Below are 15,852 nucleotides of genomic sequence, written 5' to 3'. Positions count from 1 at the left end.
TTATTCTTGCCTGGACTGGCTTTGAACCACAATCTCCACATGCCAGCCTCTTGATTACAGGTATGAGCTCTCAGCACCTCACTCAGCTAGCACTATGATTTCTATCCATTTTAACAGATTCAGGTCTCAAGTTCATAGACCTGATCTTGGCACACTGACCCAGAGAAGTGTTTTCCCAGGATGAGTTCATTCACTATGCAGGCTTTGACTGCACTGTACCAAGTAGCATATCAGTATATGACAGAACCCATGTAGTCATCTACTCACTCTTTTATTCAGTACGAATCTGCGATATCCCAAATGTTGTCAAGTGGCTGTTTGAAAGTGAGCACATAAAAAGCCAAGTGGGTTATCATTAGCAGACTGTTAATGGGAAGAACTTGTGATATAAGTCATATGTAACAAGTTTCTAAACACTCCATTTGGCAACTAAGTCATGTGCTGGCACCCAACCAGCCCCCTTTATCCAGTGTCTGCAGCCTGAAATAAACACAGCAAATAGACGATTTTAACGCCTGCCTGCCTAATGCCAACAGTAGGGACCTTCTCTCAGGCATTGAGTCCGTTATCATTCATGTTTTATTCTCTGCTTTCAAACCATGCAATTCTTATCTAAGAGCTTTTTTTTTTAAAAAAAGCCCCACTATACAAATAGTTTATTCATATTAGGGGTTTTTAAAATGACAAGGAAAAAAAGCAGTACAACTCTAAGATAAGTCCATTCAAAATATTTGTATTCTGCACCAGCTTTCTCAGGGAATCATTCCAAATGCATGTTTCTCAATGTATGACCCAAGCAACTTTTGTTATTACTTAATTCCTTCTGCACGACTCTAGAATAGCAAAGCAAGTTACAGTGCAGTCATAGAGGCAAAGAGAAACTGACGGTCGCAGTGGTAGTTGCAGCAGATGCAGTATCAAAATATCCCTAATTGCGAAGAGAATGTTCAGCTGACCTCCAACTGGAAAGACATATACTGATTTTTCCAATGGTGAATGAGGATCATGGAAAACAAAGGTGGACCTTTCCCTCCATTTTTCTTTCTCCCCCTTCTTTTTTCTTCCTTACACCTTTATATCTTTCTTTACATCCTTCCCTCTTCTACATTAAGACAGACAACCTAGAAAGTTGGATTATAAGTCAAATAACTAACTATCTCCATCAAAATGTAGTACTTTCTCACATCCAGCTCACACTGAGAATTCAGTGCTTTTCATGGAGAACACAGGTATTCAAAGGACATCATCATTTTCAGTTAAAACAAAGGCTTTCTCCTCTGGAGGGATGCTGCGGTCGTAGGATAACACAGGAAAGCAAGCAAAGGCATGGATGTGTCAGCAGGGGAGTAGTTTCAGGGAAGAATCTATGGCTGACTACTAACTTGTAGAGACACTGTTCACTGGTACTCTAAGTACACTCATGCACCCAGACACACTTATGAAGAAGTACATGTGCAAATACATTAAGATTCCAATAAACTGAGTAGGTTTATGGACAACATGCCCTGGGCAGGGGAAGGGAGATAGTAAACAGGGAAATAGTTTCAAAAAAAAGGTAGTTAATAGGGATGATGAATGTTGCAAATAGAAGCCAAAGGAGTTCATATGAGACTGCCTGGCAGCTCCTCAAATAGCCAGGAAGGCTAAAAAAGTTAAAGACAGGGAATCCTCTGGCATGCATGGAGAGTTTAAGAGCTAGAGAAATGCAGGGAGGCAAAAGCTAGGGATATAGAATATCGAATTGAAGACCTAGCAGGAAAAGCCAATAATATTAGATCTAGATCTGGGTTGTGACACACAGATGTGTGAGGCCTTAAGAAATTCTCACAAAAGCTAAGCCTGGTAGCTCTGACCTGCAATCTTAGCTACTCAGGAGGTTGAGATCTGAGGATCAAGGTTCAAAGCCAGCCTGGGACCTGAGACTCTTATCTCCAATTAACCTCTAGAAAATGGGAAGTGGGGCTTGGCTCAAAGGAAGGGTGGTAGCCTTGAGCTGAAGAGCTCAGGGACAACATCCAGGCCCAGGGGTAGGGTGATAGCCTTGAGCTGAAGAGCTCAGAGGCAGCACCCAGGCTGAGTTCAAGCACTGTTGGGGAACTGACCTCCATCTCTGAGGCCTGATTCTGGCTCAGAAGCAATTAAAGGACTTTGGCCAGGCATTCATTCCTTGCATACCTCTCTTAAGGCATCTCTGTGTACATGACTCGATTGAGCACCCCCCGCAGCTTCGCGGGTCTCGAAGCAGTGCAGGTCTCGCGTCCCACCCAGTACCTGAAAGCCCCACCCAGACCCTTAGTGGTGGCATGGTGGCCCTCTTCCTATTGGCTAGCTTCCCAGTTCCCATCTTCTCCTACCCCAACAGTATATAACTAATTGTCTGATGCAATAAAGAAATGAGAGATCATCAGATCAGCAGAGATCAGCAGAGAGAGCTGATGTGCTTTCATGGTTAACACTGCTTCTGACTCAGCGTGGTTTTTTCTTCCTCGGTAATTGGGGGAGGGCTGGGTCATCGATATTTACCATTTCGCTCGGCTCCCGGGGGACTACAGACTGGCCCTGTGTGCCCCTCCCCATTCCTGAGTTGCTGCCCCAGAGAGAAGCAACAAAGCACCATGACCCATCAAAAAAAAGAAAAAAAAGAAATTCTCACAAAAATCATCCAGAACAATTAGGTGAGAAAAACAATGCAAAGAACACTATGAGGAAGAATGTCTTATATAAATAAAACCCACAAAAATAAATAAATAAAATCCACAAATAGATAATACTTCTGGGGAAAAAATCGCAAGAGCTAAGTGATCAAAGAAGAAAGAGGAAGCTCCTAGCTTTCCACTCTTGTATATTCTGTCAAAACAAATATACACCCAACCAGGTAGGGTTTATTATTTTTAATATGTGAACCATGGTTATCTAGCTGGTGAAATAAGTTGTTTTCAGTTTATATATTTTTATATATCTTTTGTATACAAAATAGTAAACATTAAATGCAAACAAAATGTAAACAAAAATTCAATAAAAATACACGTCTATTCAAAACTACATGTTTTGAATACATGTGTCTATTCAAAAACACATGCCTACCGTTATGGTTTCAGACTGGTTCATGAGTTGGAAGCCTGTTCCTCTGTGCTGATGCTGATAGATAAGGAACTCTGCAGAGATGAGTGGATTGGAAGGTGATGGGTCTTAAGGAACACACTCCTGTGAATAGATCTACCTAGAGTGTCTTATCAAAGAGCATCATCTCATCTTCCCCAGCATCTCTTCTCTTGCATGTGGCCTTTCAGTGGCAAATGGTACTGTTACTATGTGATGCCATCTGACATGCTATGGTACACCTAGAGGACCCTCACCAGAAACTGATAAGGCAACCATGTTTGTGCATCTACAGAACTGACGGAGAACAAAATTCTTACAGAAGGAGCCTAGCCTAAGGAATTTGGTACAGCAACAACAAAAATAGTCTTATATTTATCACAATTAGATTATTTGTACATTTACAGCCTGGGCTTTTTTTACACATACTTAAGGTAATGTTTACATACAATGGCTAACTAAATGAAAGTATAAACATTTGAAGTGGGAAAGCAGTATATGAAATGATATTATCAAGCTAAGTGCTGATGTCTCACACCTGTAATCCTAACTACTCAGGAGGTTGAGATCTGAGGATCACAGCTTAAAACCAGCCTGGGCAGGAAAGGCAATGAGACTCTTATGTTCTGTTAACCACCAGAAGAAAAATGAAAAGCTGGAAGTAGGGCTGTGGCTCAAAAGGCAGAGAACTACCTTGAGCAAAAAAGCTCAAAGACAGCACTCACATCTTGAGGTAAAACCACAGGATCAACACACACACACACACACACACACACACACACACACACAAAGTGATTTTTAATATTCTGGCATATATATATATATAGTCCACTCACATATATGGTACACATTAAGAATCTTTATTTGACAATGGGTTAACTTATTTTCTTGCTCATGATTTTCTACATCTGCCAACTTGAATTCCTTGGAAATAAACACTTTCCAAAAAAAGACACTTTCCAACCAACTGCAGACAACTACAAAATATCAAAACAACTCTTTAAATGAGTTTTAAGCAAAGATTTGCTTCTTATGAACTTTGTAGGAGGAAATTCTGTTTTGTTATTCCAAAGACAAGTAAACTCTTAAAGAATACATTTAAAACTTACAAGACTAGTAGAATATAAAATTTTGTATCTTTTAGAAAATTACTGTGCAGTATTCTCCTGTTCTCAACTTTTGATGACACTTTGAGAAAAAAAGGTTTGTGACCTTTTCTTCTTTTTTTAAAGAAGGGTGAAATTATACAAGATTCAAATAGTAGGAATTAAAAATGAGGCAAACTGAAAAATAAAAATAGAATTAGGACAGTGAGCTTCAGAGATGGGAAGAGAATTTTTTCAGAAAAATCCACATGTTGCAAAAATACAATCCATCTTAGTAACACTAACAATTCATAGTGACTGGGACTCTTAAGAGTCTGAGCACATGGGATCTGCAGACGGCCCTGCACTTAACACTGAACAGAGTTGCTTTTTGATCCCAGCTGGGGAGACTCAGAAGAATCCAGTTCAGAGGCTGGACTGCATCTTTTAAACAATAGCTCCGCCTTCTAGAGCAGAGCACTGGACAGAGCATAAGACAGGGGGAGGAAAGGCAGAGGAGAGCTCAGGCCTGGGGATGACTCAACATCTCTAATCCTAATGGCTGTAAACTGTCTCTGAAGCTCTTGCCTGCAAGCTTGTCCAAGAGCTAATAGGGCCCTTGACTCCTGGCCTACAAAGCAAGAGGAGGACAAAGCCCTTCCTGAGTGGTTTGTTGGATAAAAGGAAGAGGCCAGAGCAGGTGATGACCCAGTACCTTCAGTTCTGAGAGAAAAAAAGAAAGAAAAGAAAAGAAAAAGTAAAAGAAACACCAAAAAGAAATAAAGGCCAATGGAAAAGATCTACATGTATCTACATAATTCTACAAAAATGCTAAAATATCATTCACTTTAGCAAATAACTCCCAAAGATACCTTTCTCCATTGTGTTTGGTTTGTGTCTCCATGTCTCTCCCATTCCCTCCCTCCCTCTATCCCTCTATCCTTTCTTTTCTTTCCTTCCTTCCTCTCTCCCTTCTTCCTTCCTTCCTTTCTTCTCCCCCCCCCCTTGTAATTTTTAGTGGGTGCTTGTGGTAGTAATGGTTGATTCCTCTTACATGGTGTTATTTGACCCAAGGAATTCCTCCAGCCCTTTGTTTTTATACTTTATTTTTGAGATAGGGTTGCTTTTCATTTACAATTATCCTGTCTCACTTTCTAAGTAGCTTGGATTACCAATATGACTTACTATGCTCAGCGCCTCCTTTTCTTTGTAAAGTTCTGAAATATAGTCACTAATAAAGTTGCTTTTCTGCATATGACTTAACTCTGGAATTTGTACTATTCATGACTAAGGTATCAGTTAAATTTATTTGCTGAAGTGATAGACATCACCACATCAAATTTAGGCAGAAAACTATCAAAAAGGCTGGCAAAACAGAATCATGGAAAATAGTTGAGAACAATGCCCAAAGCTCTGGTGGCACTGGCACCAGATGCCTAATGCATCTTGCCCCAGCTGCTGAACAGTTGGCACTGAGACTTACAAAGCAGATTCAGTTGTAAATGACCACACATACCAGTAGACTTCAGTTACACAGCATAAAAGCCTTGACCTTATAGTCACTGCAGCAGAGATTCCCTCCTATTCCCATCATCCCAACAACTCTGGGGAGAGATCACCTAGTAAAAAAGAGCCAAGGTAAGGCACATGGCTGAGAAAGCAAAGTTAAGATTTTCACCATCCATTTACCACACAATATCATTCATAAAATAGGAAGTTCAGAATCTGCATGACAAAATCTATAGCCCAGCTAGAAAGATTGTGTGGGTATGTTACTGAGTTCTCTATTCTATCACATTGATTTGTGACTCTATTTTCCAAACAATAGTTACTATACCTACCATAGTAAGGATTAATATTAGTAGAATGATTTTTTCTAAGTTATGTTTTCTCAAGACATTTAGCTATTCTATGTCTTATAGATTTTCACCTTTGGTAATAAGGCTTTTCTATGTTAACAGAAATCTTTGATGGAATTTTGACTTTATCAGAGGAGGGGTGAGTAGTAAACTCAGGCCCTTACACATGGTAGCCAAGTGCTTTCCCAGTTAACATCCAGCCAACTTTTCTTTATTCTTTTTGGGGCAAGGTCTTGCTAAAAGTCTTCGGCTGGCCTGAAATTTATAGACTTCCTGCCTCTTCACCCAAGTAGCTGAAATTACAGTTTTGTATCATGACACTCAGCCATAGGTTAGATTTTCATAGTAATATTTTTGTTGAGTTTTTGCAATCATGAACATAATACATATCTCAATTCATTTAGGTCTTCTTTAAGCACTCTCATTAATATTTTATAGGTTAAAATATACAGATCTTGTACATATTTGGGTAAAATTTTGGAGCCTTGAAATAATATTGTACTTTTCATCTCAGTACCCACAAACATATGGTTAGAAATAATTAATCTTCATCTGTTGATACAGAACTCTTATTGAACACATTTATGAGTTGTAAGAATGTAGCATTAAAATATTCTTTGGGAATTTTTCAGTCTTAATGGTTAAAAAAGAATTTATAGTTTTTGTGTAGATATCCTTTAGTAAGTTGAGATATTTCCCCTGCATTACTGATTTTCAAAGAGTTTTTATTATGAATCAGTGTTCAATTTTATAAATATTTTTGTGAAGTCCCAGTTAGTGAAGTATGACAGAGAAAGATAACCTTTGTGTGAATAAAGAAGAGTGAAACAAGCACCAGAGATACAGGAAAATGAAATACTCAACAGTCATAAGCATAGATAATCCAGACTCCTAATGAATACCTGGAATTTCTGCATTGGGACCTGACACAAGACTGAGACTCTGAGGTTAGCCTAAATAATGAGACCATCTCACCAAATTAAAAAAAAAAAGACAGAACTTTGAAAAATGCAAAACAAATGACTGATCATATATAAAGAAATTTCCTAAAAAATAGTGTAAATATAAATGGCTGCTGGGAAGATGAGGTAAGAGAAAACCTCCAAAGTTCTCTCTGAAGAAGCAGAGTTTTAGAGATTTCCACATCTATGGAGTCACACAGAGTCAGCTCTAATTATATAGTGATACACGCCAAAGAAGATGATGAACTTTCTGCATAAGAACACAGAATTTAGCACCCTCTGAAGTGGAAGCTGCAAGCAAGCCAGAGATTTGTACATAACATCACCTTGGAAATTACAAAAGCTCTCCAGGGAAAAGCAGGAAGGGAAGTCAATAGCTGAGCAGGCCACAGTCAGACAGGTACAACTTGCCACATCACAGACAGTCAGTAGCATCAAGGGGAAATGTGAAAAACCCTTAAAAGGCATCACTCCCTCCCAGAGTACAGCATCTGGATGGGAACCCTTCCCCCAACCTGAGAATACCCATTTTGTTGTGCCAGTTCTAGGGCTTGAACTCAGGACCTGGTCACTGTCGTGAGCTTTCTCAAGGCTAGCTTAGCTCTACGACTTGAGCCACAGCACCACTTCTAGCTTTTTTTTGTGTATGTTGTACCAAGAAATCAAATCCAGGCCTTTGTGCATGCTAGGGAAGCACTTTACCACTAAGCCACATCCCCAACCCAAGAGAATACCATTGTTGAATGTGGCAAAGAGGGTGCCAGAGCACCTAGCCAGAAACACCTGAAGAAGTGTCATCATTTTGGAAGAGGACACTGATACCATTGTACAAACCTGCTCTGCAGCAGAGAATAAACCTACCCAGGGGGAGGCAGCCTTGCCTCACAGCAATGAACAAAGATGAGCTTGGCATTCCAACCAAATTATAGCATGGCCTGTGGCCCACTGAGCACCTCAGAATTACAAAACCAAACATCTCTAAAATCTCACTGGAAATTAAAAACAAACAATCAAAAACTGGACAAGTCTTAAAAGCAGAAGGTGATTTCAGGCCATACTCCCATATTGGGGAAGGCTACTGATTTCTCATACAATCCAGTCTTACCCACACTCAAGCACCCTGCAGGTTTTAGTACACAGAGTCATTCCCCCCACTCACCCCCACCCCTTGCACTGCTGCCTAAACTAGACTAGGAGGAGACTGGCAGGAACTTTATTCTAGCCACTCAAACAAACTGATGGAAGAATTAATCTGTTCACCTGGATTTATAAGTAAGGTCCTGACAGGCCAGAGAATGGGAATGTAACTAACAGCCATACTCCCACAATAAGAAGGTTTCTGATCCAACTATGCTGAAACCTCATGCACATTCTCACTGTAGATCCCAACCTACAAACACCAGAGAACCCAATCATCTATGGAAAAAGGAACTCACAACCAGATCTTGCCCACAAGGACAGATACAGATAATAGCAACTAAAGCAGTATAACAGACAGAGAGACACAGGTCCCCCAAAGAAATTGGAGAACCTACTTTTTTTCTTCATCGCAGGGTTTTCTTTTTTTCCTGGTTTATTTAGTCTTAGATATATAGTCTATGACAATTGAGAGGTCTTGTTCTTAGTTGTGTGTATATATAATACTGGCTATATTTATGACTGCTCAATTTTCTATTTTAAATTTTATTTGAATTTTGGTTTTATTTTTAGATTTTAGATCAGGTTCTTTTCTCCTTTCCTTTATTCTTCTATTTGTATTTGGTCCTTTATTTTTCATTATCTATTTCTTTTCATTTCACTTTAACTTGTATTCCTTTATTTCCATTCCTTCTCGCCTTCTTTCTTTGCTTTATTCAATTGATCCCTAGTTCTTTCTCAACTGGTTATCTTTCCAGTTCCTATAAATTTATCCTGAGCCAAACAACAAATTTTCTTACTGGCTATAACTATATATAATCTCCTTTAGTGTACTATAATACACTTCCCCAAACAAAAGTGATAACAGAATAGTTATCTGTGATTTAAAATTTTTATTTAAACTGTATGTAATTGTAGGACTCTGGGTTTGTTTTTTTTACGTTAAATTGTGTTCAATTGTGGTTTCGGATTTGCTTTAGTTTCCAAATGGGCAGAACAAAACATACATACACAAGAAAAATGACAAGTGAAAGAACCTCAACTCCCAAAGACAATAAACAGCAAGGGAACAGACAATGAAGGATCTAGAAGATAGCTCCAAAAATGGATAAGTATGTTTAATAGAAAGAAAGGAAGACTACACAAGGTAAGCTTAAGCCTGAGGAGACTAACCAAAGATTATTAGATGAACTCATGAACTCAACAACAGAAAGCTAATTCATTCCAAGAGAAGGAAAGGAAGTCCAATTTTTAAAATAGTCACTCATTGAAGAAGGCACAGATAATTAAACCAAGGAAGAAGTCTATACAAAACCTTAAAGAAACAATAAAGAGAAGCAATGTAAAATGTTCAATTACAATGCAGGAAAATAAAAACAAAGTGGAAAGTCTTGATGCAGATTAGATAATGTAAAACAGAGTCTCTAGAACCAAAGACAGACATGGTATTATAAAGAAAGAACAGAAAATTGTTTAGAACAAATCCAGGAAACAAGAAATGTTCATGTAGGACCTGCAAGAATTTATCAGAAGACCTAAGGTAAGACTGATAGAGATTGAGGAAGAAAAAGAGAAGACAATTAAAGAGATATGAAGCATATTTAATAGAATTCTAGCAGAGAACTTCCCAATTGTTTAAAACAGTTAACCTAATCAGATACAAGAAGCCTTCAAAACTCCAAACAGACCAGAACACGAAAGAAGATCCCACTGCCACACTGTAATCCACACAGGATCAGTAGAGAATAAGGAAAGATCTTTAAAGCTGTCATAGAGAAAAGATTACTTACAAAGGGAAAAAAATCAAGAACTAAAGATTTCTCATCTGAGATCATGAAAGCAAGAAGCACCTGGAATAAAGAATGTCATTCCATAAATGCAAACAACTACAAACTATGAGAAATGTACCCAGTAAAGCTTTCTTTCATGAACAAAGGACAAATAAAAACAAGAAAAAATGGAAACAATTTATCTCCATCAAACCAGCACTACAGAAGATACTTATAGGATACTGGCAGAGAAACAGATCTTTACCAGAAAACTAGATAGAGTAAGAAATGATGGGACATAGCCCCTAAGAAGGTGGATTAAAATAGTAGATATTATCAAGCACTTCTAACAATTCTAATTGTCAATAGTAATGGATTTTACTCACCAATTAACTGACATAGATTGATTAGATGGATCAAAAAGCAAGATTTGCTATCTTCTAGATATATAGTTTGCTCATAAAAACAAATATTCTGAAAGTGACAGGCTGGAATAAACTATCAAGCAAATAGCCAGCATGAACAGTTGTTACAAATGTACTAATATAGATTCAAAATTAAAATTTTTGAGGAGAGACAATGCAAGACTATAGGGAACTTTGAAGCTGAGCTGTAAAAAGTGAAAAAGGTTTGAGAGGTGGGAACTCCATCTCAACAATACTTGGAGCACTGAAAATAGGTGATAAAAGATTAAAACAGACAGCTCTGGAGATGTTTAAGAGGCTGTAACACTGCCCCCTTTCATAGTGCTGGAATTGCTAAAAGCTCAACCTAGAAAGCTAGATAAAATGGAAAACATGTTTGGATTTTGCCTATGTTATATTCTTCACTCAAAATAATAAGGGAGCCAGTTGTTTGCAAAAACTCTGTCTTGTTTCTGGAGGTTTTGGTTTTGCACATACCTAGGGGACCCTTCTCTATACTAAACATAATAAATAAACTTGCTTAGAGGATCTCAGGATTCAGAAGCCTAAGAGCACTGAAATTCCTGATGTCCCACTCTCACTCTTTTCCCATTTCTTTACCTCTGGTATCTTTCATGTTGTCTCAGGTTGTAGGTAACAACACAAGGAATTCTCCTACAAGAAGATATAAGAATTCTAAATATCTATACACCAAATCCTGGAGCATCCAACTTCATCAAGCAAACATAACTTAACTTGGATCCCAATTTTAACACTTTATTGTCACTTCTGAATAGCCCACGCCAGCAAAAACTCAACAAGGAAACATCACAACTAAATCACTGCACTGACCAACTAGACTTAACAGATATCTATAGAGTATGTCATTAAGCAGATTTAGAATATCATTGCTCTCAGCAGCACATGGAATAATAGATAGTAGTTTAGGCCATAAAGCAAATCTGTGCAAATTTAGAAATACTGAAATAATTCCCCACATTCTGTTAGACCACAATGGAATAAAATTAGAGCTCAATACAAAATGCATTACAGAAAATTCTATAACTCATGGAGATTGAACAACATATTGTTGAATGAAGAGATGAGTGGAAATTTAAACATTTATGGAATTTAAGATAAACAAACACAGAAAATATCAACTCCTTTAAAACACAGCAAAGGCAGTACTCAGAGGAAAATGTGTAGCTCTGAGTGTGCAGCAAGGAAATAGAGGAATCTCAAATCAACAATTTAATGTTGAACTTTGAGCTATTTGGAAAAAAAAGGAACCAGTCAAACTCCAAACCAGGAGATAAAAACAAATCATCAAAATTAAATCAGAAGTAGATGAGAGACTTTAACAACCAAAAAAGAAAAGAAAAAATCAAGAAACAATTGATTCTTTGAAAAAAATTAACAAAATGGATAAGCCCTTAGCAATTCTGATGCCCCCAAATTAGAACACACCGAAACAAAACTGCCTTATAATGTGAATCTTGCTTATTTCTGTCTTGATATTCCCATTTTGTCACTAATTTTAGTTGTTTAGGTGTGTTCTAACTAAAATTAGTCATATATAATAAGGCAATACTTTGCTAATAAATTGGAGAATCTGAAAGAAATGGAAAAATTCCTAGTAAATATTGATAATAGCCAAAACAAACCAAGAAGATTTAAGCCAACTAAATGGTTGCTTTAAAGTAATGAAGGAGAAATGGTAATAAATGACCTCCAATGCAAGAAATGTCCAAGAGCAGATAGATTCACAGCTGGATTCTATAAGGCCTTCAACATAGAACACTCTCCAATATTCTACAAATTGAAATTGAAAGGGAAAGATCACTACAAAACACATTCTAGGAAGCCAACATAACCCTCATTCCAAAACCAGATAGGAACTTATTTCAGAAATAAAACAATAGACCCATTTCTTTGATGAACATCAATACAAAACTTTTCGACAAAATTCTGGCCATAAAAATTCAACAATTAAAAGAAAGCGTACACTATGGTCAAATGTGATTCATTCCAGGGTTGGAAAGCTGGTTCAATATACTCAAGTCAAGCAATGCAATTCAACACATGATGCAATGTCCAATATCTCTGGCCACAAAAGAAATGGAAATCAAAACAACATGGAGATTCTACTACAATCCACGTAGAAGTTGGCAGGAATGTGACCAAAAGAGAATGCTACTACACTGTTGGTAGTAATATAAACTTATTGAACCACTCTGGAAAGTAGTATGGAGTTTCCTCAAAAGACTAAACACAGTGCTTCTGTGTGACCCAGCATGTATCCAAATGCCCACAAACCAGGCCACATGAAAACCACCAGCACAACAAGGCTCACTGCAGCATTGTTGATCATAGCCTAGTTATAGAACCAATCCAGATGCCCCTCAATAGACAACTGACTCAAGAAAATGTGGTATGCACACACAATGAAATTGTATGCTTTCATCAGAAGGAATGAAATTTCCCCATTCATAAGGAAATGGAAAGACTTGGAAAAAATTATATTAAACGAAGTAAGCAAGACCCAAATAAACATAGATTGAATTGTTTCTCTCAATTGAAATAATTAAAATTTAGACATAAGTCTACAAATAAACCCAGTAAAATTGCACATGATCAATTAAGTAGGATTCTAAATATTCACACAATGAGACCATTTAATGGTAAGCAAGAGAGCAGATGTCAACTGCTAAACTTATATCAGGAAATAGTAGAAGTTATGTTAAAAGCTATACTAAGATAAACAAAGTTATAAATTGATAAATGTGGTCAATACATTGAAAATATAAGGATAGTCAACATATAGAGTTAAGTATTCAACAATATGCCATTTAAATATTGCATTAAACAAATACAAACAAAACTATAATAGCAAAAGAACAGTAGGGATTTCAACATTGTGTTATTTTTTTCATCGTGGGACTTGAATTCTGGGCCTGTGTGCTGTTCCTTAGCTCCTCAGCTCTAAGGTAGCACTCTGCTTAGCTGAGTTATAGCAACACTTCTTCAACACTGCACTGTCAACATTTATATAAATATAAGTAATTATTTATAGGTAACAAACTGATATTGTCATTTTGACTTATTGTTTTCTGATGATTTCTAATTTACGGTCCTATTATCAATCAAACAAAATAAAAAAGAAACAGCAGATGTGAATAATAATGATAATAATACAGACTTAAGAGACATGTATAGAACATTCCATCCAAAAATGTAGTTTATACGTACTAGAAGATATTCCAGGATAAAAAAGATCTTGTGCAACAAAACACAAGATACAGTTTTCTTTTTGAAAATTTAATAAAACTAGAATCCTATCAAGTGTCTCTCCTAGACACAATGGTATAAAACTAGAAGTGAAAAATAAAGGATAAATTTCTAAATATGTGAAAGCCAATCACAGTGGCTCACGCCTGTAATCCTAGCTACTCAGGAGGCTGAGATCTGAGGATCAAGGTTCAAAGACAGCCTGGGCACCAAAGAACCTGAGATTCTCATCTCTAATTAACCCCTAGAAAATGGGAAGTGGGGCTTAGCTCAGGGTAAGTTGGTAGCTTTGAGCTGAAGAGCTCAGAGACAATACCCAGGCCCAAGGTTAGGGTCATAGCCTTGAGCTGAAGAACGCAGGGACAGCACCCACACCAAGTTCAAGCCCCATGGCCCACAAATAAGTAAATAAACAAACAAACACATGCCTAGGAAATCAATGAAATAAAAGAAGAAAGAGAAGGAGTGAGAGAGAAAAACAAACTGAATTAAAGAGAGAGAAAGAAGAAGGGAGGAAGTTGGGGAGGAAGGGAGGGAGGGAGGGAGAAAAGGAAGATTTCAAGGAGAGATAAAGAATTAATTCAGGGGTGAGATTGATGGGGTATATTATAACGTGCAGAATGTCATGATGAAACATTCTTTGTACAACTAATGCATACTAAGAAAATATCAAAACTTCTTTTTTATTGTAATGTACAGAGGGGTTACAGTTATATTGGCCAGATAGTAGGTGCATTACTTCTCACACATTGATACCCCTTCTCATGTTTTTGTCCCCACTTCCCTCCTGCCACCCCCTCCTAATCATCTTGTTTTAAAATATCAAAACTTTTGAACAAAGCAAAGCACTTCAAAAGAAAAATTGGTAGTAAAAAACATCTATCTCAACAAAAAAATCAAATAAGCAAATTTAAAGTCCATGTGTCCAGGAAATAATAAACTAAGCCCCTAGATAAAAGCAAGGGTTACTGAGTAAAGCAGAGACAAATAATGTAAAGATTAGTGACAAAAAGACCAATGAAACAGAGCTGATATTTGAACGAACTGACTCATGATTAGTAAGATCAAGAAAAAGTTAAACAAGCATTAAATACATCAAAGAATAAGGAAAAGAATACATAAAACAAAAATTTGGGGCTGGGAGTGTGGCCTAGTGGTAGATTGCTTGCCTAGAATCCTTGGGTTTGATTTCCTTGGTATAACATACACAGAAAAAGCTGGAAGTAGTGCTGTGGCTCAAGTGGTAGAGTGCTAGCCTTGAGCAAAATAAAAGCTCTGGGACAGTGCCCAGGCCCTGCATTCAAGTCCCACAACTGGAAAAATATTCAAAGACTCACAAAAGATTGCTAGTAGCAATAGTACAGTTCCAATATTGTGTAATGTAAAAGAAATGGATGAATTCCTAGAAAAATACAATCTACTAACAGTGAAACACAGAAAGACCAACAACGTGTAAGGAGACACCAGTAATCAAGAAGATACATAGAAAAGCTTAGAACCTAATTGTTTCACTGGCAATTTCTAGCAATGAACAAAATGTCAATCCTCTCATAATCTCTCACATAACTGAAGAAGAGAGAAAGAGTACAGATTTATACATTGGAAATTTAAGCCCCGATGCAGGAATGTTGAGAGATGGGATCTGTTGTTAGGTATTTGGGTCTTAAAGACATTGTCCTCAGGAAAAGATTAAAACTTTTAGAAAATAGTTGGTGGAGGAATTTGGTCTTTTTTTTGTCCTCTTTCTGCCATAGGAGGATTCAGTGCTTGAGGTGATGCAGCCATCCAAGCACCATAGAACACCCACAGTATTTCTTGGATTCTCCAGCAATCAGGATCTTAACAAAGAATTTTTTTTATAAATTATAAAGTCTCAGACATGTTGTTATAGCAATACAAATAGACTAAGACTGAACAATTAAAAATCTTTTTCTTACAAAGCTATAATTATCCAATACCAAAGCCAACAAGGATATTTCAAGAACAAGAAATTACAGGCCAATATCTCTGTTGAAGTTAGATGCCAAAACCTTCAACAAAATATTAGGAAGCAGAATTCAATAGCACATAAAGAGGTTTAAATCCCACTATCTAAGGACTTACTCATGGAATGCAAGGATGTTCAATGTATGCAAATTTGTAAATATCATATAATGTATTGATATAATTTAAAATAAAATTGGTATGATTTCTTAAGGTACAGAACAATCTTGAACCAAATTAAAGGTATCATATTACCTGATTTCAAA

General features: G+C 37.1%; 1 protein-coding gene across 12 annotated transcripts in view; it reads right to left on the bottom strand.

Moving 5' to 3' along the window:
* Window positions 1-15,852, bottom strand: part of Erc2 (ELKS/RAB6-interacting/CAST family member 2) — a 909,407-nt gene that overhangs the window by 477,468 nt on the left and 416,087 nt on the right. The window lies entirely within an intron of this gene.

This window comes from Megascapheus bottae, chromosome 2 (assembly GCF_031878675.1).
Source record: "Megascapheus bottae isolate mThoBot1 chromosome 2, mThoBot2.hap1, whole genome shotgun sequence".
Lineage (NCBI taxonomy): Eukaryota > Metazoa > Chordata > Mammalia > Rodentia > Geomyidae > Megascapheus > Megascapheus bottae.
The sequence above is the reverse complement of the archived record's forward strand: the minus strand, read 5'-3'. Positions and strand labels throughout refer to the sequence as shown.